Below are 23,670 nucleotides of genomic sequence, written 5' to 3' on the forward strand. Positions count from 1 at the left end.
AAAAACATATAAGACCTAACAATATAAAAAGTCAGACAAAAAAATTAAAAAAGAGAAAAGTTAATGCAAAATAAAAAAAGTATGAGAATTTAAAAACGCAAATAAGAAATGAAAGGAAATTTGTGGGGAAAAAAAAAGAAAAGCAAGAAAAGAATAAAAATGAAAAGAAAAAAGATTTGGAATAAAAAACAGAAAAATAAAAAATTTTAAAACAATTAAAAATAGAAGAAAGTGCACAAAAAAAGAAGTTTCAGGTTTTAAAATTATGAAGAAGAAATAAAAAAAAGTGTGAACAAAAAGATTTAAGAAAAAGCAAGAAAAAAAATAAAAAATGAAAATACAAAATACATAAAATAAAATTTGAGAAAAAATGAGAAAAGGAAGAAAAAAATAAGAAATGAAGAGGCAAAAATATGAAAGAAAAGAAAAAGAAAAAAATTTATAGAAAATTTTAAAACAAAGGAAAAAGTTAACAAAAAAAATGAAAGCACATAAAAAAAAGAAGAAAAATTTGAAAGGGGAAAAAGTTAATGAAAAATTATAAAAATGCAATAGAAAATAACCGAGAATGATAAAAGAAAAAAAGATAGAAAAATAAAAAATTCCAAAACTTTATAAAAATTTATGAAACTATAAACAAAGAAAGAAAATAAAAAATAAAAAGAAAAAAATGAAAGCAAAAGAAAAAAGATAAATAAAGCACAAAAAAAAAAGAAAAAACAAAAATACAACAAAAAATATAAAAAGTAAGAATTTAAAAAAGGAAAAAAATTGGATAAAAATTTCAAAAATGAAATAGAATGACAAAAAGAAAAAAAAATAGTTTAAAAATACAAAAAATTGAAAACACATAAGACCTAACAATAACAAAAGTCAGACAAAAAATAAAAAAAGTATGAGAATTTAAAAACGGAAATAAAAAATGAAAGGAAATTTATGGGAAAAAAATAGAATAGCAAGAAAAAGAATAAAATTGAAAAGGCGAAAGATTTGGAATAAAAAATTTTAAAACAATGAAAAATTAAAACAAGAACAAGGAAAATTGTGAAGGGAAAAAGTTATTAAAAAATTACAAAGTAGAAAAAAAAAAAAGAAAAAAAAATTGAACTTTATAAAAATTTTCTAAAATATAAATAAAAAATAATTAAGAGAAAAAATTAAATGAAATACGAAAGTAAGAAAATGAAAAATCAGCGAATCAAAAAAATATAAAAAGACAAAATGAATAAAAATTTCAAATATAAAATGGAAAAAACTATTAGTTTAGAATGTACAAAGAAAAAGAAAAAAAAAACTATAACAAATAGAGGACAAAGATATAAAACATGAAAAATAAAATAAAAGTTAATAAAAAATATAAATAAAAATAAAAGAAGTTTGAGGTTTTAAAATTATAAAGAAGAAATAAAAAAAAAGTGTGAACAAAAAGATTTAACAAAAAGCAATAAAAAAAATAAAAAAGGAAAATACAAAATACATAAAAGAAAATTTGAGAAAAAAAAAAAGGGAAAAAGAAGAAAAAAAAAAAAGTGAAGAGGCAAAAACATGAAAGAAAAGAAAAAGAAAAAAATTTATAGAAAATTTTAAAACAAAGGAAAACGTGAAAGCACATAAAAAAAGAATAAAAATTTGAAAGGAGAAAAAGTTAATGAAAAATTATAAAAATGCAATAGAAAATAACTGAGAATGATAAAAGAAAAAAAGATAGAAAAATAAAAAATTCCAAAACTTTATAAAAATTTATGAAACTATAAACAAAGAAAGAAAATAAAAAACAAAAATAAAAAAAGAAAAATAAATGAAAGCAAACGAAAAAAAGCACAAAAAAAGAGAAAAAACAAAAATACAACAAAAAATATAAAAAGTAAGAAAATAAAAAAAGACAAAAATTGAATAAAAATTTCAAAAATGAAATGGAATGACAAAAAGGAAAAAAATAGTTTAAAAAATAAAAAAATTGAAAAACATATAAGACCTAACAATATAAAAAGTCATACAAAAAATTAAAAAAGAGAAAAGTTAATGCAAAATAAAAAAAAAGTATGAGAATTTAAAAACAGAAATAAGAAATGAAAGGAAATTTGTGGGAAAAAAAAATAGAATAGCACGAAAAGAATAAAAATGAAAAGACAAAATATTTGGAATAAAAAACAAAAAAAAAAAATTTTAAAACAGCGAAAAAATTAAAGCAAGAAAAATGAAAGTATATGAAAAAAAACAAGAAGAAGGGAAATTGTGAAGGGAAAAAGTTATTAAAAAATTACAAAGCAGAAAAAAAATAAAAAAGATGCAAAAAATAAGAAAAAAAAATTGAACTTTATAAAAATTTTCTAAAATATAAATAAAAAATAAATTAAGGGAAAAAATTAAAATAAACAAAAAGAAAAAAGTAACAAAGTAAGAAAATAAAATAAAGTAAGAAAATTTTAAAACAAAGGAAAAAGTGAACAAAAAAAAAATGAAAGCACATAAAAAAAAGAAGAAAAATTTGAAAGGAGAAAAAATTAATGAAAAATTATAAAAATGCAATAGAAAATAACCGAGAATGATAAAAGAAAACAAGATAGAAAAATAAAAAATTCCAAAACTTTATAAAAACTTATGAAACTATAAACAAAGAAAGAAAATAAAAAAAATAAAAAGAAAAAAATGAAAGCAACAGAAAAAAGAGAAATAAAGCACAAAAAAAACAAAAGTACAACAAAAAATTATAAAAAGTAAGAAAAGAAAAAAGGACAAAATTTGAATATAAAATTTCAAAAATGAAATGGAATGAAAAAAAGAAAAAAAATAGTTTAAAAAATACAAAAAATTGAAAAACATATAAGACCTAACAATATAAAAAGTCAGACAAAAAATGAAAAAAGAGAAAAGTTAATGCAAGATAAAAAAATTATGAGAATTTAAAAACAGAAATAAGAAATGAAAGGAAATTTGTGGGAAAAAAAAATAGAATAGCAAGAAAAGACAAAAGCTTTGGAATAAAAAATAAAAAAATAAAAAATTTTAAAAGAACGAAAAAATTAAAACAAGAAAAAATGAAAGTAGATGAAAAAAAAAACAAGAAGAAGGAAAATCGTGAAGGGAAAAAGTTATTAAAAAATTACAAAGTAGAAAAAAAATAAAAAAGATTCAAAAAATAAGAAAAAAAAATTGAACTTTATAAAACTTTTGTAAAATATAAATAAAAAATAAATGAAAAAATAAATTAAGGGAAAAAATTAAATAAAATACGAAAAAAGGAAAAAATAAAAAGGTAACAAAGTAAGAAAATAAAAAATTAGCGAATCAAAAAAATATAAAAAGACAAAATGAAAGCACATAGAAAAAAGAAGAAAAATTTGAAAGGAGAAAAAGTTAATGAAAAATTATAAAAATGCAATAGAAAATAACCAAGAATAATAAAAGAAAAAAAGATAGAAAAATAAAAAATTCCAAAACTTTATAAAAATTTATAAAACTATAAACAAAGAAAGAAAATAAAATATAAAAATAGAAAAAGAAAAAAGATAAATAAAGCACAAAAAAGGAAAAAAAATACAACAAAAAATATAAAAAGGGCAAAAATTGAATAAAAATAGTTTAAAAAATACAAAAAATTGAAAAACATATAAGACCTAACGATATAAAAAGTCAAATAAAAAATTAAAAAAGAGAAAAGTTAATGCAAAATAAAAAAATTATGAGTATTTAAAACGCAAATAAGAAATGAAAGGAAATTTGCGGGAAAAAAAAAAAGGGAAAGCAACAAAAGAATAAAAATGAAAAGACAAAAGAATTGGAATAAAAAACAGAAAAATAAAAAATTTTAAAACAACAAAAAAAATTAAAACAAGTAAAAATGAAAGCATATTTAAAAAAAAAAAAAAAGCAAAAAAAAGGAAAATTGTGAAGGGAAAAAGTTATTAAAAAATTACAAAGTAGAAAAAAAATAAGAAAATAAAAAAATAAAAAAAAATTGTTTAACTTTATAAAAATTTTTAAAATATAAATAAAAATAAATGAAAAAATAAATTAAGGGAAAAAATAAAAATAAACAAAAAGAAAAAAGTAACAAAGTAAGAAAATAAAAAATTAGCGAATCAAAAAAATATAATAAGACAAAATGTATAAAAATTTCAAATATAAAATGAAAAAAACTTTTAGTTTAGAATGTACAAAGAAAAACAAAAAAAAATATAACAAATAGAGGACAAAGATATAAAATATGAAAGATGAAAAATAAAATAAAAGTTAATAAAAAATATGAATAAAAATAAAAGAAAGTGACAAAAAAAGAAGTTTGAGGTTTTAAAATTATAAAGAAGAAATAAAAAAAAAAGTGTGAACAAAAAGATTTATGAAAAAGCAAGAAAAAAATAAAAAAGGAAAATACAAAATACATAAAAAAAATTTTGAGAAAAAAAAAAGAGAAAAAGAAGAAAAAAATAAAAAATGAAGAGGCAAAAATATGAAAGAAAAGAAAAAGAAAAAAAATTTATAGACAATTTTAAAACAAAGGAAAAAGTGAACAAAAAAAAATAAATAAAAGCACATAAAAAAAAGAAGAAAAATTTGAAAGGAGAAAAAGTTAATGAAAAATTATAAAAATGCAAAAGAGAATAACCAAGAATGATAAAAGAAAAAAAGATAGAAAAATAAAAAATTTCAAAACTTTATAAAAATTTATAAAACTATAAACAAAGAAAGAAAATAAAAAATACAATAAAAATATAAAAAGGACAAAAATTGAGTAAAAATTTCAAAAATGAAATGGAATGACAAAATGAAAAAAAATAGTTTAAAAAATACAAAAAATTGAAAAACATATAAGACCTAACAATATAAAAAGTCAGACAAAAAAATTAAAAAAGAGAAAAGTTAATGCAAAATAAAAAAAGTATGAGAATTTAAAAACGCAAATAAGAAATGAAAGGAAATTTGTGGGGAAAAAAAAAGAAAAGCAAGAAAAGAATAAAAATGAAAAGAAAAAAGATTTGGAATAAAAAACAGAAAAATAAAAAATTTTAAAACAATTAAAAATAGAAGAAAGTGCACAAAAAAAGAAGTTTCAGGTTTTAAAATTATGAAGAAGAAATAAAAAAAAGTGTGAACAAAAAGATTTAAGAAAAAGCAAGAAAAAAAATAAAAAATGAAAATACAAAATACATAAAATAAAATTTGAGAAAAAATGAGAAAAGGAAGAAAAAAATAAGAAATGAAGAGGCAAAAATATGAAAGAAAAGAAAAAGAAAAAAATTTATAGAAAATTTTAAAACAAAGGAAAAAGTTAACAAAAAAAATGAAAGCACATAAAAAAAAGAAGAAAAATTTGAAAGGGGAAAAAGTTAATGAAAAATTATAAAAATGCAATAGAAAATAACCGAGAATGATAAAAGAAAAAAAGATAGAAAAATAAAAAATTCCAAAACTTTATAAAAATTTATGAAACTATAAACAAAGAAAGAAAATAAAAAATAAAAAGAAAAAAATGAAAGCAAAAGAAAAAAGATAAATAAAGCACAAAAAAAAAAGAAAAAACAAAAATACAACAAAAAATATAAAAAGTAAGAATTTAAAAAAGGAAAAAAATTGGATAAAAATTTCAAAAATGAAATAGAATGACAAAAAGAAAAAAAAATAGTTTAAAAATACAAAAAATTGAAAACACATAAGACCTAACAATAACAAAAGTCAGACAAAAAATAAAAAAAGTATGAGAATTTAAAAACGGAAATAAAAAATGAAAGGAAATTTATGGGAAAAAAATAGAATAGCAAGAAAAAGAATAAAATTGAAAAGGCGAAAGATTTGGAATAAAAAATTTTAAAACAATGAAAAATTAAAACAAGAACAAGGAAAATTGTGAAGGGAAAAAGTTATTAAAAAATTACAAAGTAGAAAAAAAAAAAAGAAAAAAAAATTGAACTTTATAAAAATTTTCTAAAATATAAATAAAAAATAATTAAGAGAAAAAATTAAATGAAATACGAAAGTAAGAAAATGAAAAATCAGCGAATCAAAAAAATATAAAAAGACAAAATGAATAAAAATTTCAAATATAAAATGGAAAAAACTATTAGTTTAGAATGTACAAAGAAAAAGAAAAAAAAAACTATAACAAATAGAGGACAAAGATATAAAACATGAAAAATAAAATAAAAGTTAATAAAAAATATAAATAAAAATAAAAGAAGTTTGAGGTTTTAAAATTATAAAGAAGAAATAAAAAAAAAGTGTGAACAAAAAGATTTAACAAAAAGCAATAAAAAAAATAAAAAAGGAAAATACAAAATACATAAAAGAAAATTTGAGAAAAAAAAAAAAGGGAAAAAGAAGAAAAAAAAAAAAGTGAAGAGGCAAAAACATGAAAGAAAAGAAAAAGAAAAAAATTTATAGAAAATTTTAAAACAAAGGAAAACGTGAAAGCACATAAAAAAAGAATAAAAATTTGAAAGGAGAAAAAGTTAATGAAAAATTATAAAAATGCAATAGAAAATAACTGAGAATGATAAAAGAAAAAAAGATAGAAAAATAAAAAATTCCAAAACTTTATAAAAATTTATGAAACTATAAACAAAGAAAGAAAATAAAAAACAAAAATAAAAAAAGAAAAATAAATGAAAGCAAACGAAAAAAAGCACAAAAAAAGAGAAAAAACAAAAATACAACAAAAAATATAAAAAGTAAGAAAATAAAAAAAGACAAAAATTGAATAAAAATTTCAAAAATGAAATGGAATGACAAAAAGGAAAAAAATAGTTTAAAAAATAAAAAAATTGAAAAACATATAAGACCTAACAATATAAAAAGTCATACAAAAAATTAAAAAAGAGAAAAGTTAATGCAAAATAAAAAAAAGTATGAGAATTTAAAAACAGAAATAAGAAATGAAAGGAAATTTGTGGGAAAAAAAAATAGAATAGCACGAAAAGAATAAAAATGAAAAGACAAAATATTTGGAATAAAAAACAAAAAAAAAAAATTTTAAAACAGCGAAAAAATTAAAGCAAGAAAAATGAAAGTATATGAAAAAAAACAAGAAGAAGGGAAATTGTGAAGGGAAAAAGTTATTAAAAAATTACAAAGCAGAAAAAAAATAAAAAAGATGCAAAAAATAAGAAAAAAAAATTGAACTTTATAAAAATTTTCTAAAATATAAATAAAAAATAAATTAAGGGAAAAAATTAAAATAAACAAAAAGAAAAAAGTAACAAAGTAAGAAAATAAAATAAAGTAAGAAAATTTTAAAACAAAGGAAAAAGTGAACAAAAAAAAATGAAAGCACATAAAAAAAAGAAGAAAAATTTGAAAGGAGAAAAAATTAATGAAAAATTATAAAAATGCAATAGAAAATAACCGAGAATGATAAAAGAAAACAAGATAGAAAAATAAAAAATTCCAAAACTTTATAAAAACTTATGAAACTATAAACAAAGAAAGAAAATAAAAAAAATAAAAAGAAAAAAATGAAAGCAACAGAAAAAAGAGAAATAAAGCACAAAAAAAACAAAAGTACAACAAAAAATTATAAAAAGTAAGAAAAGAAAAAAGGACAAAATTTGAATATAAAATTTCAAAAATGAAATGGAATGAAAAAAAGAAAAAAAATAGTTTAAAAAATACAAAAAATTGAAAAACATATAAGACCTAACAATATAAAAAGTCAGACAAAAAATGAAAAAAGAGAAAAGTTAATGCAAGATAAAAAAATTATGAGAATTTAAAAACAGAAATAAGAAATGAAAGGAAATTTGTGGGAAAAAAAAATAGAATAGCAAGAAAAGACAAAAGCTTTGGAATAAAAAATAAAAAAATAAAAAATTTTAAAAGAACGAAAAAATTAAAACAAGAAAAAATGAAAGTAGATGAAAAAAAAAACAAGAAGAAGGAAAATCGTGAAGGGAAAAAGTTATTAAAAAATTACAAAGTAGAAAAAAAATATAAAAGATTCAAAAAATAAGAAAAAAAAAATTGAACTTTATAAAACTTTTGTAAAATATAAATAAAAAATAAATGAAAAAATAAATTAAGGGAAAAAATTAAATAAAATACGAAAAAAGGAAAAAATAAAAAGGTAACAAAGTAAGAAAATAAAAAATTAGCGAATCAAAAAAATATAAAAAGACAAAATGAAAGCACATAGAAAAAAGAAGAAAAATTTGAAAGGAGAAAAAGTTAATGAAAAATTATAAAAATGCAATAGAAAATAACCAAGAATAATAAAAGAAAAAAAGATAGAAAAATAAAAAATTCCAAAACTTTATAAAAATTTATAAAACTATAAACAAAGAAAGAAAATAAAATATAAAAATAGAAAAAGAAAAAAGATAAATAAAGCACAAAAAAGGAAAAAAAATACAACAAAAAATATAAAAAGGGCAAAAATTGAATAAAAATAGTTTAAAAAATACAAAAAATTGAAAAACATATAAGACCTAACGATATAAAAAGTCAAATAAAAAATTAAAAAAGAGAAAAGTTAATGCAAAATAAAAAAATTATGAGTATTTAAAACGCAAATAAGAAATGAAAGGAAATTTGCGGGAAAAAAAAAAGGGAAAGCAACAAAAGAATAAAAATGAAAAGACAAAAGAATTGGAATAAAAAACAGAAAAATAAAAAATTTTAAAACAACAAAAAAAATTAAAACAAGTAAAAATGAAAGCATATTTAAAAAAAAAAAAAAAGCAAAAAAAAGGAAAATTGTGAAGGGAAAAAGTTATTAAAAAATTACAAAGTAGAAAAAAAATAAGAAAATAAAAAAATAAAAAAAAATTGTTTAACTTTATAAAAATTTTTAAAATATAAATAAAAATAAATGAAAAAATAAATTAAGGGAAAAAATAAAAATAAACAAAAAGAAAAAAGTAACAAAGTAAGAAAATAAAAAATTAGCGAATCAAAAAAATATAATAAGACAAAATGTATAAAAATTTCAAATATAAAATGAAAAAAACTTTTAGTTTAGAATGTACAAAGAAAAACAAAAAAAAATATAACAAATAGAGGACAAAGATATAAAATATGAAAGATGAAAAATAAAATAAAAGTTAATAAAAAATATGAATAAAAATAAAAGAAAGTGACAAAAAAAGAAGTTTGAGGTTTTAAAATTATAAAGAAGAAATAAAAAAAAAAGTGTGAACAAAAAGATTTATGAAAAAGCAAGAAAAAAATAAAAAAGGAAAATACAAAATACATAAAAAAAATTTTGAGAAAAAAAAAAGAGAAAAAGAAGAAAAAAATAAAAAATGAAGAGGCAAAAATATGAAAGAAAAGAAAAAGAAAAAAAATTTATAGACAATTTTAAAACAAAGGAAAAAGTGAACAAAAAAAAATAAATAAAAGCACATAAAAAAAAGAAGAAAAATTTGAAAGGAGAAAAAGTTAATGAAAAATTATAAAAATGCAAAAGAGAATAACCAAGAATGATAAAAGAAAAAAAGATAGAAAAATAAAAAATTTCAAAACTTTATAAAAATTTATAAAACTATAAACAAAGAAAGAAAATAAAAAATACAATAAAAATATAAAAAGGACAAAAATTGAGTAAAAATTTCAAAAATGAAATGGAATGACAAAATGAAAAAAAATAGTTTAAAAAATACAAAAAATTGAAAAACATATAAGACCTAACAATATAAAAAGTCAGACAAAAAAATTAAAAAAGAGAAAAGTTAATGCAAAATAAAAAAAGTATGAGAATTTAAAAACGCAAATAAGAAATGAAAGGAAATTTGTGGGGAAAAAAAAAGAAAAGCAAGAAAAGAATAAAAATGAAAAGAAAAAAGATTTGGAATAAAAAACAGAAAAATAAAAAATTTTAAAACAATTAAAAATAGAAGAAAGTGCACAAAAAAAGAAGTTTCAGGTTTTAAAATTATGAAGAAGAAATAAAAAAAAGTGTGAACAAAAAGATTTAAGAAAAAGCAAGAAAAAAAATAAAAAATGAAAATACAAAATACATAAAATAAAATTTGAGAAAAAATGAGAAAAGGAAGAAAAAAATAAGAAATGAAGAGGCAAAAATATGAAAGAAAAGAAAAAGAAAAAAATTTATAGAAAATTTTAAAACAAAGGAAAAAGTTAACAAAAAAAATGAAAGCACATAAAAAAAAGAAGAAAAATTTGAAAGGGGAAAAAGTTAATGAAAAATTATAAAAATGCAATAGAAAATAACCGAGAATGATAAAAGAAAAAAAGATAGAAAAATAAAAAATTCCAAAACTTTATAAAAATTTATGAAACTATAAACAAAGAAAGAAAATAAAAAATAAAAAGAAAAAAATGAAAGCAAAAGAAAAAAGATAAATAAAGCACAAAAAAAAAAGAAAAAACAAAAATACAACAAAAAATATAAAAAGTAAGAATTTAAAAAAGGAAAAAAATTGGATAAAAATTTCAAAAATGAAATAGAATGACAAAAAGAAAAAAAAATAGTTTAAAAATACAAAAAATTGAAAACACATAAGACCTAACAATAACAAAAGTCAGACAAAAAATAAAAAAAGTATGAGAATTTAAAAACGGAAATAAAAAATGAAAGGAAATTTATGGGAAAAAAATAGAATAGCAAGAAAAAGAATAAAATTGAAAAGGCGAAAGATTTGGAATAAAAAATTTTAAAACAATGAAAAATTAAAACAAGAACAAGGAAAATTGTGAAGGGAAAAAGTTATTAAAAAATTACAAAGTAGAAAAAAAAAAAAGAAAAAAAAATTGAACTTTATAAAAATTTTCTAAAATATAAATAAAAAATAATTAAGAGAAAAAATTAAATGAAATACGAAAGTAAGAAAATGAAAAATCAGCGAATCAAAAAAATATAAAAAGACAAAATGAATAAAAATTTCAAATATAAAATGGAAAAAACTATTAGTTTAGAATGTACAAAGAAAAAGAAAAAAAAAACTATAACAAATAGAGGACAAAGATATAAAACATGAAAAATAAAATAAAAGTTAATAAAAAATATAAATAAAAATAAAAGAAGTTTGAGGTTTTAAAATTATAAAGAAGAAATAAAAAAAAAGTGTGAACAAAAAGATTTAACAAAAAGCAATAAAAAAAATAAAAAAGGAAAATACAAAATACATAAAAGAAAATTTGAGAAAAAAAAAAAAAGGGAAAAAGAAGAAAAAAAAAAAAGTGAAGAGGCAAAAACATGAAAGAAAAGAAAAAGAAAAAAATTTATAGAAAATTTTAAAACAAAGGAAAACGTGAAAGCACATAAAAAAAGAATAAAAATTTGAAAGGAGAAAAAGTTAATGAAAAATTATAAAAATGCAATAGAAAATAACTGAGAATGATAAAAGAAAAAAAGATAGAAAAATAAAAAATTCCAAAACTTTATAAAAATTTATGAAACTATAAACAAAGAAAGAAAATAAAAAACAAAAAGAAAAAAAGAAAAATAAATGAAAGCAAACGAAAAAAAGCACAAAAAAAGAGAAAAAATAAAAATACAACAAAAAATATAAAAAGTAAGAAAATAAAAAAAGACAAAAATTGAATAAAAATTTCAAAAATGAAATGGAATGACAAAAAGGAAAAAAATAGTTTAAAAAATAAAAAAATTGAAAAACATATAAGACCTAACAATATAAAAAGTCATACAAAAAATTAAAAAAGAGAAAAGTTAATGCAAAATAAAAAAAAGTATGAGAATTTAAAAACAGAAATAAGAAATGAAAGGAAATTTGTGGGAAAAAAAAATAGAATAGCACGAAAAGAATAAAAATGAAAAGACAAAATATTTGGAATAAAAAACAAAAAAAAAAAATTTTAAAACAGCGAAAAAATTAAAGCAAGAAAAATGAAAGTATATGAAAAAAAACAAGAAGAAGGGAAATTGTGAAGGGAAAAAGTTATTAAAAAATTACAAAGCAGAAAAAAAATAAAAAAGATGCAAAAAATAAGAAAAAAAAATTGAACTTTATAAAAATTTTCTAAAATATAAATAAAAAATAAATTAAGGGAAAAAATTAAAATAAACAAAAAGAAAAAAGTAACAAAGTAAGAAAATAAAATAAAGTAAGAAAATTTTAAAACAAAGGAAAAAGTGAACAAAAAAAAAATGAAAGCACATAAAAAAAAGAAGAAAAATTTGAAAGGAGAAAAAATTAATGAAAAATTATAAAAATGCAATAGAAAATAACCGAGAATGATAAAAGAAAACAAGATAGAAAAATAAAAAATTCCAAAACTTTATAAAAACTTATGAAACTATAAACAAAGAAAGAAAATAAAAAAAATAAAAAGAAAAAAATGAAAGCAACAGAAAAAAGAGAAATAAAGCACAAAAAAAACAAAAGTACAACAAAAAATTATAAAAAGTAAGAAAAGAAAAAAGGACAAAATTTGAATATAAAATTTCAAAAATGAAATGGAATGAAAAAAAGAAAAAAAATAGTTTAAAAAATACAAAAAATTGAAAAACATATAAGACCTAACAATATAAAAAGTCAGACAAAAAATGAAAAAAGAGAAAAGTTAATGCAAGATAAAAAAATTATGAGAATTTAAAAACAGAAATAAGAAATGAAAGGAAATTTGTGGGAAAAAAAAATAGAATAGCAAGAAAAGACAAAAGCTTTGGAATAAAAAATAAAAAAATAAAAAATTTTAAAAGAACGAAAAAATTAAAACAAGAAAAAATGAAAGTAGATGAAAAAAAAAACAAGAAGAAGGAAAATCGTGAAGGGAAAAAGTTATTAAAAAATTACAAAGTAGAAAAAAAATATAAAAGATTCAAAAAATAAGAAAAAAAAAATTGAACTTTATAAAACTTTTGTAAAATATAAATAAAAAATAAATGAAAAAATAAATTAAGGGAAAAAATTAAATAAAATACGAAAAAAGGAAAAAATAAAAAGGTAACAAAGTAAGAAAATAAAAAATTAGCGAATCAAAAAAATATAAAAAGACAAAATGAAAGCACATAGAAAAAAGAAGAAAAATTTGAAAGGAGAAAAAGTTAATGAAAAATTATAAAAATGCAATAGAAAATAACCAAGAATAATAAAAGAAAAAAAGATAGAAAAATAAAAAATTCCAAAACTTTATAAAAATTTATAAAACTATAAACAAAGAAAGAAAATAAAATATAAAAATAGAAAAAGAAAAAAGATAAATAAAGCACAAAAAAGGAAAAAAAATACAACAAAAAATATAAAAAGGGCAAAAATTGAATAAAAATAGTTTAAAAAATACAAAAAATTGAAAAACATATAAGACCTAACGATATAAAAAGTCAAATAAAAAATTAAAAAAGAGAAAAGTTAATGCAAAATAAAAAAATTATGAGTATTTAAAACGCAAATAAGAAATGAAAGGAAATTTGCGGGAAAAAAAAAAGGGAAAGCAACAAAAGAATAAAAATGAAAAGACAAAAGAATTGGAATAAAAAACAGAAAAATAAAAAATTTTAAAACAACAAAAAAAATTAAAACAAGTAAAAATGAAAGCATATTTAAAAAAAAAAAAAAAGCAAAAAAAAGGAAAATTGTGAAGGGAAAAAGTTATTAAAAAATTACAAAGTAGAAAAAAAATAAGAAAATAAAAAAATAAAAAAAAATTGTTTAACTTTATAAAAATTTTTAAAATATAAATAAAAATAAATGAAAAAATAAATTAAGGGAAAAAATAAAAATAAACAAAAAGAAAAAAGTAACAAAGTAAGAAAATAAAAAATTAGCGAATCAAAAAAATATAATAAGACAAAATGTATAAAAATTTCAAATATAAAATGAAAAAAACTTTTAGTTTAGAATGTACAAAGAAAAACAAAAAAAAATATAACAAATAGAGGACAAAGATATAAAATATGAAAGATGAAAAATAAAATAAAAGTTAATAAAAAATATGAATAAAAATAAAAGAAAGTGACAAAAAAAGAAGTTTGAGGTTTTAAAATTATAAAGAAGAAATAAAAAAAAAAGTGTGAACAAAAAGATTTATGAAAAAGCAAGAAAAAAATAAAAAAGGAAAATACAAAATACATAAAAAAAATTTTGAGAAAAAAAAAAGAGAAAAAGAAGAAAAAAATAAAAAATGAAGAGGCAAAAATATGAAAGAAAAGAAAAAGAAAAAAAATTTATAGACAATTTTAAAACAAAGGAAAAAGTGAACAAAAAAAAATAAATAAAAGCACATAAAAAAAAGAAGAAAAATTTGAAAGGAGAAAAAGTTAATGAAAAATTATAAAAATGCAAAAGAGAATAACCAAGAATGATAAAAGAAAAAAAGATAGAAAAATAAAAAATTTCAAAACTTTATAAAAATTTATAAAACTATAAACAAAGAAAGAAAATAAAAAATACAATAAAAATATAAAAAGGACAAAAATTGAGTAAAAATTTCAAAAATGAAATGGAATGACAAAATGAAAAAAAATAGTTTAAAAAATACAAAAAATTGAAAAACATATAAGACCTAACAATATAAAAAGTCAGACAAAAAAATTAAAAAAGAGAAAAGTTAATGCAAAATAAAAAAAGTATGAGAATTTAAAAACGCAAATAAGAAATGAAAGGAAATTTGTGGGGAAAAAAAAAGAAAAGCAAGAAAAGAATAAAAATGAAAAGAAAAAAGATTTGGAATAAAAAACAGAAAAATAAAAAATTTTAAAACAATTAAAAATAGAAGAAAGTGCACAAAAAAAGAAGTTTCAGGTTTTAAAATTATGAAGAAGAAATAAAAAAAAGTGTGAACAAAAAGATTTAAGAAAAAGCAAGAAAATAAATAAAAAATGAAAATACAAAAAACATAAAATAAAATTTGAGAAAAAATGAGAAAAGGAAGAAAAAAATAAGAAATGAAGAGGCAAAAATATGAAAGAAAAGAAAAAGAAAAAAATTTATAGAAAATTTTAAAACAAAGGAAAAAGTTAACAAAAAAAATGAAAGCACATAAAAAAAAGAAGAAAAATTTGAAAGGGGAAAAAGTTAATGAAAAATTATAAAAATGCAATAGAAAATAACCGAGAATGATAAAAGAAAAAAAGATAGAAAAATAAAAAATTCCAAAACTTTATAAAAATTTATGAAACTATAAACAAAGAAAGAAAATAAAAAATAAAAAGAAAAAAATGAAAGCAAAAGAAAAAAGATAAATAAAGCACAAAAAAAAAAGAAAAAACAAAAATACAACAAAAAATATAAAAAGTAAGAATTTAAAAAAGGAAAAAAATTGGATAAAAATTTCAAAAATGAAATAGAATGACAAAAAGAAAAAAAAATAGTTTAAAAATACAAAAAATTGAAAACACATAAGACCTAACAATAACAAAAGTCAGACAAAAAATAAAAAAAGTATGAGAATTTAAAAACGGAAATAAAAAATGAAAGGAAATTTATGGGAAAAAAATAGAATAGCAAGAAAAAGAATAAAATTGAAAAGGCGAAAGATTTGGAATAAAAAACAGAGAAATAAAAAATTTTAAAACAATGAAAAATTAAAACAAGAACAAGGAAAATTGTGAAGGGAAAAAGTTATTAAAAAATTACAAAGTAGAAAAAAAAAAAAGAAAAAAAAATTGAACTTTATAAAAATTTTCTAAAATATAAATAAAAAATAATTAAGAGAAAAAATTAAATGAAATACGAAAGTAAGAAAATGAAAAATCAGCGAATCAAAAAAATATAAAAAGACAAAATGAATAAAAATTTCAAATATAAAATGGAAAAAACTATTAGTTTAGAATGTACAAAGAAAAAGAAAAAAAAAACTATAACAAATAGAGGACAAAGATATAAAACATGAAAAATAAAATAAAAGTTAATAAAAAATATAAATAAAAATAAAAGAAGTTTGAGGTTTTAAAATTATAAAGAAGAAATAAAAAAAAAGTGTGAACAAAAAGATTTAACAAAAAGCAATAAAAAAAATAAAAAAGGAAAATACAAAATACATAAAAGAAAATTTGAGAAAAAAAAAAAGGGAAAAAGAAGAAAAAAAAAAAGTGAAGAGGCAAAAACATGAAAGAAAAGAAAAAGAAAAAAATTTATAGAAAATTTTAAAACAAAGGAAAACGTGAAAGCACATAAAAAAAGAATAAAAATTTGAAAGGAGAAAAAGTTAATGAAAAATTATAAAAATGCAATAGAAAATAACTGAGAATGATAAAAGAAAAAAAGATAGAAAAATAAAAAATTCCAAAACTTTATAAAAATTTATGAAACTATAAACAAAGAAAGAAAATAAAAAACAAAAATAAAAAAAGAAAAATAAATGAAAGCAAACGAAAAAAAGCACAAAAAAAGAGAAAAAACAAAAATACAACAAAAAATATAAAAAGTAAGAAAATAAAAAAAGACAAAAATTGAATAAAAATTTCAAAAATGAAATGGAATGACAAAAAGGAAAAAAATAGTTTAAAAAATAAAAAAATTGAAAAACATATAAGACCTAACAATATAAAAAGTCATACAAAAAATTAAAAAAGAGAAAAGTTAATGCAAAATAAAAAAAAAGTATGAGAATTTAAAAACAGAAATAAGAAATGAAAGGAAATTTGTGGGAAAAAAAAATAGAATAGCACGAAAAGAATAAAAATGAAAAGACAAAATATTTGGAATAAAAAACAAAAAAAAAAAATTTTAAAACAGCGAAAAAATTAAAGCAAGAAAAATGAAAGTATATGAAAAAAAACAAGAAGAAGGGAAATTGTGAAGGGAAAAAGTTATTAAAAAATTACAAAGCAGAAAAAAAATAAAAAAGATGCAAAAAATAAGAAAAAAAAATTGAACTTTATAAAAATTTTCTAAAATATAAATAAAAAATAAATTAAGGGAAAAAATTAAAATAAACAAAAAGAAAAAAGTAACAAAGTAAGAAAATAAAATAAAGTAAGAAAATTTTAAAACAAAGGAAAAAGTGAACAAAAAAAAAATGAAAGCACATAAAAAAAAGAAGAAAAATTTGAAAGGAGAAAAAATTAATGAAAAATTATAAAAATGCAATAGAAAATAACCGAGAATGATAAAAGAAAACAAGATAGAAAAATAAAAAATTCCAAAACTTTATAAAAACTTATGAAACTATAAACAAAGAAAGAAAATAAAAAAAATAAAAAGAAAAAAATGAAAGCAACAGAAAAAAGAGAAATAAAGCACAAAAAAAACAAAAGTACAACAAAAAATTATAAAAAGTAAGAAAAGAAAAAAGGACAAAATTTGAATATAAAATTTCAAAAATGAAATGGAATGAAAAAAAGAAAAAAAATAGTTTAAAAAATACAAAAAATTGAAAAACATATAAGACCTAACAATATAAAAAGTCAGACAAAAAATGAAAAAAGAGAAAAGTTAATGCAAGATAAAAAAATTATGAGAATTTAAAAACAGAAATAAGAAATGAAAGGAAATTTGTGGGAAAAAAAAATAGAATAGCAAGAAAAGACAAAAGCTTTGGAATAAAAAATAAAAAAATAAAAAATTTTAAAAGAACGAAAAAATTAAAACAAGAAAAAATGAAAGTAGATGAAAAAAAAAACAAGAAGAAGGAAAATCGTGAAGGGAAAAAGTTATTAAAAAATTACAAAGTAGAAAAAAAATAAAAAAGATTCAAAAAATAAGAAAAAAAAATTGAACTTTATAAAACTTTTGTAAAATATAAATAAAAAATAAATGAAAAAATAAATTAAGGGAAAAAATTAAATAAAATACGAAAAAAGGAAAAAATAAAAAGGTAACAAAGTAAGAAAATAAAAAATTAGCGAATCAAAAAAATATAAAAAGACAAAATGAAAGCACATAGAAAAAAGAAGAAAAATTTGAAAGGAGAAAAAGTTAATGAAAAATTATAAAAATGCAATAGAAAATAACCAAGAATAATAAAAGAAAAAAAGATAGAAAAATAAAAAATTCCAAAACTTTATAAAAATTTATAAAACTATAAACAAAGAAAGAAAATAAAATATAAAAATAGAAAAAGAAAAAAGATAAATAAAGCACAAAAAAGGAAAAAAAATACAACAAAAAATATAAAAAGGGCAAAAATTGAATAAAAATAGTTTAAAAAATACAAAAAATTGAAAAACATATAAGACCTAACGATATAAAAAGTCAAATAAAAAATTAAAAAAGAGAAAAGTTAATGCAAAATAAAAAAATTATGAGTATTTAAAACGCAAATAAGAAATGAAAGGAAATTTGCGGGAAAAAAAAAAAGGGAAAGCAACAAAAGAATAAAAATGAAAAGACAAAAGAATTGGAATAAAAAACAGAAAAATAAAAAATTTTAAAACAACAAAAAAAATTAAAACAAGTAAAAATGAAAGCATATTTAAAAAAAAAAAAAAGCAAAAAAAAGGAAAATTGTGAAGGGAAAAAGTTATTAAAAAATTACAAAGTAGAAAAAAAATAAGAAAATAAAAAAATAAAAAAAAATTGTTTAACTTTATAAAAATTTTTAAAATATAAATAAAAATAAATGAAAAAATAAATTAAGGGAAAAAATAAAAATAAACAAAAAGAAAAAAGTAACAAAGTAAGAAAATAAAAAATTAGCGAATCAAAAAAATATAATAAGACAAAATGTATAAAAATTTCAAATATAAAATGAAAAAAACTTTTAGTTTAGAATGTACAAAGAAAAACAAAAAAAAATATAACAAATAGAGGACAAAGATATAAAATATGAAAGATGAAAAATAAAATAAAAGTTAATAAAAAATATGAATAAAAATAAAAGAAAGTGACAAAAAAAGAAGTTTGAGGTTTTAAAATTATAAAGAAGAAATAAAAAAAAAAGTGTGAACAAAAAGATTTATGAAAAAGCAAGAAAAAAATAAAAAAGAAAAATACAAAATACATAAAAAAAATTTTGAGAAAAAAAAAAGAGAAAAAGAAGAAAAAAATAAAAAATGAAGAGGCAAAAATATGAAAGAAAAGAAAAAGAAAAAAAATTTATAGACAATTTTAAAACAAAGGAAAAAGTGAACAAAAAAAAATAAATAAAAGCACATAAAAAAAAGAAGAAAAATTTGAAAGGAGAAAAAGTTAATGAAAAATTATAAAAATGCAAAAGAGAATAACCAAGAATGATAAAAGAAAAAAAGATAGAAAAATAAAAAATTTCAAAACTTTATAAAAATTTATAAAACTATAAACAAAGAAAGAAAATAAAAAATACAATAAAAATATAAAAAGGACAAAAATTGAGTAAAAATTTCAAAAATGAAATGGAATGACAAAATGAAAAAAAATAGTTTAAAAAATACAAAAAATTGAAAAACATATAAGACCTAACAATATAAAAAGTCAGACAAAAAAATTAAAAAAGAGAAAAGTTAATGCAAAATAAAAAAAGTATGAGAATTTAAAAACGCAAATAAGAAATGAAAGGAAATTTGTGGGGAAAAAAAAAGAAAAGCAAGAAAAGAATAAAAATGAAAAGAAAAAAGATTTGGAATAAAAAACAGAAAAATAAAAAATTTTAAAACAATTAAAAATAGAAGAAAGTGCACAAAAAAAGAAGTTTCAGGTTTTAAAATTATGAAGAAGAAATAAAAAAAAGTGTGAACAAAAAGATTTAAGAAAAAGCAAGAAAATAAATAAAAAATGAAAATACAAAAAACATAAAATAAAATTTGAGAAAAAATGAGAAAAGGAAGAAAAAAATAAGAAATGAAGAGGCAAAAATATGAAAGAAAAGAAAAAGAAAAAAATTTATAGAAAATTTTAAAACAAAGGAAAAAGTTAACAAAAAAAATGAAAGCACATAAAAAAAAGAAGAAAAATTTGAAAGGGGAAAAAGTTAATGAAAAATTATAAAAATGCAATAGAAAATAACCGAGAATGATAAAAGAAAAAAAGATAGAAAAATAAAAAATTCCAAAACTTTATAAAAATTTATGAAACTATAAACAAAGAAAGAAAATAAAAAATAAAAAGAAAAAAATGAAAGCAAAAGAAAAAAGATAAATAAAGCACAAAAAAAAAAGAAAAAACAAAAATACAACAAAAAATATAAAAAGTAAGAATTTAAAAAAGGAAAAAAATTGGATAAAAATTTCAAAAATGAAATAGAATGACAAAAAGAAAAAAAAATAGTTTAAAAATACAAAAAATTGAAAACACATAAGACCTAACAATAACAAAAGTCAGACAAAAAATAAAAAAAGTATGAGAATTTAAAAACGGAAATAAAAAATGAAAGGAAATTTATGGGAAAAAAATAGAATAGCAAGAAAAAGAATAAAATTGAAAAGGCGAAAGATTTGGAATAAAAAACAGAGAAATAAAAAATTTTAAAACAATGAAAAATTAAAACAAGAACAAGGAAAATTGTGAAGGGAAAAAGTTATTAAAAAATTACAAAGTAGAAAAAAAAAAAAGAAAAAAAAATTGAACTTTATAAAAATTTTCTAAAATATAAATAAAAAATAATTAAGAGAAAAAATTAAATGAAATACGAAAGTAAGAAAATGAAAAATCAGCGAATCAAAAAAATATAAAAAGACAAAATGAATAAAAATTTCAAATATAAAATGGAAAAAACTATTAGTTTAGAATGTACAAAGAAAAAGAAAAAAAAAACTATAACAAATAGAGGACAAAGATATAAAACATGAAAAATAAAATAAAAGTTAATAAAAAATATAAATAAAAATAAAAGAAGTTTGAGGTTTTAAAATTATAAAGAAGAAATAAAAAAAAAGTGTGAACAAAAAGATTTAACAAAAAGCAATAAAAAAAATAAAAAAGGAAAATACAAAATACATAAAAGAAAATTTGAGAAAAAAAAAAAAGGGAAAAAGAAGAAAAAAAAAAAAGTGAAGAGGCAAAAACATGAAAGAAAAGAAAAAGAAAAAAATTTATAGAAAATTTTAAAACAAAGGAAAACGTGAAAGCACATAAAAAAAGAATAAAAATTTGAAAGGAGAAAAAGTTAATGAAAAATTATAAAAATGCAATAGAAAATAACTGAGAATGATAAAAGAAAAAAAGATAGAAAAATAAAAAATTCCAAAACTTTATAAAAATTTATGAAACTATAAACAAAGAAAGAAAATAAAAAACAAAAATAAAAAAAGAAAAATAAATGAAAGCAAACGAAAAAAAGCACAAAAAAAGAGAAAAAACAAAAATACAACAAAAAATATAAAAAGTAAGAAAATAAAAAAAGACAAAAATTGAATAAAAATTTCAAAAATGAAATGGAATGACAAAAAGGAAAAAAATAGTTTAAAAAATAAAAAAATTGAAAAACATATAAGACCTAACAATATAAAAAGTCATACAAAAAATTAAAAAAGAGAAAAGTTAATGCAAAATAAAAAAAAAGTATGAGAATTTAAAAACAGAAATAAGAAATGAAAGGAAATTTGTGGGAAAAAAAAATAGAATAGCACGAAAAGAATAAAAATGAAAAGACAAAATATTTGGAATAAAAAACAAAAAAAAAAAATTTTAAAACAGCGAAAAAATTAAAGCAAGAAAAATGAAAGTATATGAAAAAAAACAAGAAGAAGGGAAATTGTGAAGGGAAAAAGTTATTAAAAAATTACAAAGCAGAAAAAAAATAAAAAAGATGCAAAAAATAAGAAAAAAAAATTGAACTTTATAAAAATTTTCTAAAATATAAATAAAAAATAAATTAAGGGAAAAAATTAAAATAAACAAAGTAAGAAAATAAAATAAAGTAAGAAAATTTTAAAACAAAGGAAAAAGTGAACAAAAAAAAAATGAAAGCACATAAAAAAAAGAAGAAAAATTTGAAAGGAGAAAAAATTAATGAAAAATTATAAAAATGCAATAGAAAATAACCGAGAATGATAAAAGAAAACAAGATAGAAAAATAAAAAATTCCAAAACTTTATAAAAACTTATGAAACTATAAACAAAGAAAGAAAATAAAAAAAATAAAAAGAAAAAAATGAAAGCAACAGAAAAAAGAGAAATAAAGCACAAAAAAAACAAAAGTACAACAAAAAATTATAAAAAGTAAGAAAAGAAAAAAGGACAAAATTTGAATATAAAATTTCAAAAATGAAATGGAATGAAAAAAAGAAAAAAAATAGTTTAAAAAATACAAAAAATTGAAAAACATATAAGACCTAACAATATAAAAAGTCAGACAAAAAATGAAAAAAGAGAAAAGTTAATGCAAGATAAAAAAATTATGAGAATTTAAAAACAGAAATAAGAAATGAAAGGAAATTTGTGGGAAAAAAAAATAGAATAGCAAGAAAAGACAAAAGCTTTGGAATAAAAAATAAAAAAATAAAAAATTTTAAAAGAACGAAAAAATTAAAACAAGAAAAAATGAAAGTAGATGAAAAAAAAAACAAGAAGAAGGAAAATCGTGAAGGGAAAAAGTTATTAAAAAATTACAAAGTAGAAAAAAAATAAAAAAGATTCAAAAAATAAGAAAAAAAAAATTGAACTTTATAAAACTTTTGTAAAATATAAATAAAAAATAAATGAAAAAATAAATTAAGGGAAAAAATTAAATAAAATACGAAAAAAGGAAAAAATAAAAAGGTAACAAAGTAAGAAAATAAAAAATTAGCGAATCAAAAAAATATAAAAAGACAAAATGAAAGCACATAGAAAAAAGAAGAAAAATTTGAAAGGAGAAAAAGTTAATGAAAAATTATAAAAATGCAATAGAAAATAACCAAGAATAATAAAAGAAAAAAAGATAGAAAAATAAAAAATTCCAAAACTTTATAAAAATTTATAAAACTATAAACAAAGAAAGAAAATAAAATATAAAAATAGAAAAAGAAAAAAGATAAATAAAGCACAAAAAAGGAAAAAAAATACAACAAAAAATATAAAAAGGGCAAAAATTGAATAAAAATAGTTTAAAAAATACAAAAAATTGAAAAACATATAAGACCTAACGATATAAAAAGTCAAATAAAAAATTAAAAAAGAGAAAAGTTAATGCAAAATAAAAAAATTATGAGTATTTAAAACGCAAATAAGAAATGAAAGGAAATTTGCGGGAAAAAAAAAAGGGAAAGCAACAAAAGAATAAAAATGAAAAGACAAAAGAATTGGAATAAAAAACAGAAAAATAAAAAATTTTAAAACAACAAAAAAAATTAAAACAAGTAAAAATGAAAGCATATTTAAAAAAAAAAAAAAAGCAAAAAAAAGGAAAATTGTGAAGGGAAAAAGTTATTAAAAAATTACAAAGTAGAAAAAAAATAAGAAAATAAAAAAATAAAAAAAAATTGTTTAACTTTATAAAAATTTTTAAAATATAAATAAAAATAAATGAAAAAATAAATTAAGGGAAAAAATAAAAATAAACAAAAAGAAAAAAGTAACAAAGTAAGAAAATAAAAAATTAGCGAATCAAAAAAATATAATAAGACAAAATGTATAAAAATTTCAAATATAAAATGAAAAAAACTTTTAGTTTAGAATGTACAAAGAAAAACAAAAAAAAATATAACAAATAGAGGACAAAGATATAAAATATGAAAGATGAAAAATAAAATAAAAGTTAATAAAAAATATGAATAAAAATAAAAGAAAGTGACAAAAAAAGAAGTTTGAGGTTTTAAAATTATAAAGAAGAAATAAAAAAAAAAGTGTGAACAAAAAGATTTATGAAAAAGCAAGAAAAAAATAAAAAAGGAAAATACAAAATACATAAAAAAAATTTTGAGAAAAAAAAAAGAGAAAAAGAAGAAAAAAATAAAAAATGAAGAGGCAAAAATATGAAAGA

Source organism: Durio zibethinus, chromosome 17, assembly GCF_047325235.1.
Source record: "Durio zibethinus cultivar Kanyao isolate XHJ-2024 chromosome 17, ASM4732523v1, whole genome shotgun sequence".
NCBI classification, from domain to species: domain Eukaryota; kingdom Viridiplantae; phylum Streptophyta; class Magnoliopsida; order Malvales; family Malvaceae; genus Durio; species Durio zibethinus.